Raw genomic sequence first — 2,124 nt, 5'->3', positions numbered from 1 at the left:
TTGTGGCATGGTTATTATAAAGCTGCAGTGATCGAAAGAATCCAGTATTGGTGCAAAAGTAGTGAAACAAATCAAAGGAACAGAATAGAGAGTCCAAATATAGACCCACATATTTATGGACAACTAATTTCCGACAAAAATTCAAAGGCAATTAATTCAGTGTAGAAAGGATCTTTTCAACAAATGGTATTAATTAATTGGATATTCCTATTCAAAACAAAACATGAACCTTCATGCATCCTCACATCATAAAAAAAATAACTCAAAATGAATCATAGATCTAAATATAAAACTCAAAACTATATAATTCCTAAAAGAAATAAATTTTTTTTACTTTGGCTTAGGCAAAGATCTCTTAGCTACAGCAGTACAGTGCAATCCATAAAAGAACACTTTGGGAAGCCGGGCATCACCAAAATTTAAAACTTGCTTCCCTTCAAAAAAAAAAAAAAAACCAATCGGTATTAAGAGGATGGAAAGGCAAACCACAGACTCAGATAAGTATTTGTCAACATATGTCTGAAATTATTTTGTTTGTTTGTTTGTTTGTTCATTGCTATAATATATGCTACTAGAGGGTCAGGATCTTGTTTATATTTCTAAGTGCTGTATGCCTAACATTTAGAATAGTGTTATGAACATAATAGACCCTCAAAAAATATTTCTCTAATGAAAGAGTGATTGAATGAATTAACGAACAAATAAATCAGCATATAGGTGAAAATTAAAGCTTTGAGAGAATTGCCTCTCAAACTTTAGCGTGGAGTGGAATCGTTTTGAAATCTTGTTAAAATGTAGAGTCAGATCAGTAAGTTCTGAGATGGGGCTTGAAGTTCTGCATTTCTAACAAGCTCCAGGTGATGGCAAGGCTACTGGTCCTGGGACCACTCATAAGAAGCAATGGCATAGAGTATTTAACTCAAGACAAAGATACATAGATGAAAGTTCAATTGTAGGTATAGAAATTAACACTGTTTCTTTATGAAAGAATTGACAATTTTCTCATTAAATTATATGTGAGGTCACCTCCTGAGGAGCAATGGCATGGAAAACTAGGAGAGTATTCAGAGGAGGGAAAGATGAAATAAAAAGAGAGTTGTTTTCAAAGAGGAAGACAGGGAAAATAATTTCAATGAACCTTTGCAAATATCTACTAATAGAGAAAATATAGACTCTGTACTATGGAGAGTCAATATGCAAGCAAATTAACCCTTTAAAACTATCATCTTAAAACTTCAGGTGTCTGTTTCTTTCCTGTTGCTTATTTATCCCCCATTCCCCCCCCCCATACTTGCTTAAACCAGAAAATGAAGAAGTTCTAAAATGTAAATCAGTCTGGTAGGCCTGCTTGTTAACCAAGCCAGGAAGATTTTGATAAAGAAAGGAGGTTGGAATTTAATTGTTCAAATGAGATTTGGGGATCAGTTCTAGATTTCATTAACATGCTATACTTACCTTGATTTCTACTGGGAATTGAGAGTTGAGAGTAATGAGCACATATTTGATGTTTAGGATGAAAAAAATAATCAAACTGTCACCTAAGCATACATTTTACAGACTATTAAATTTTATATAACCTACAACATATTTTATTGAGAAGACAAAACATTTTAGGGATGAGACCTTCCTAATCATATAAGCAACTCATTACATTGCTGAATAGCTCAGCCAGGCAACTATTCCTTATACTGAAATCAAAGTCTGTCTCCATTCAATTGTTCTAACTCATTCCTGTAGCTCTAGGGAACGCCAATTCCAATTCCTCTTCCAGGTTTCAGATTTTCAAATACTTGAAAGCAGAAATCATGCTGCCAACTCCTCTGAAGCTGAGTATCTTCAGTATCTGCCAACGTTTTTCAGTAACAGGAGCTACAAACATTTGATTTTCTTGTTCACACTGCTCTTAATTTGTCTTCATTGTCTGTGTCCTATTGAAAATCATACAAGCAGCAGTAAATATTATGCATAGTACGTTGGAACAAAGGACTTCCTTAACCCAAACACTATATGTGTATCAATACAGTCCAAGTTAACAATGAGTTTTTACACCAAGAGTAAGCACTGAGTAAGAATCAGTTTAATTCAAAGTTACAGTTTGTCATTAACTTCAATGAAAACTGGATC

Source organism: Eschrichtius robustus, chromosome 4 (genome assembly GCF_028021215.1).
Source record: "Eschrichtius robustus isolate mEscRob2 chromosome 4, mEscRob2.pri, whole genome shotgun sequence".
In the NCBI taxonomy this organism is placed as follows: Eukaryota; Metazoa; Chordata; class Mammalia; order Artiodactyla; family Eschrichtiidae; genus Eschrichtius; species Eschrichtius robustus.
Note: the sequence above shows the minus strand (reverse complement) of the source record.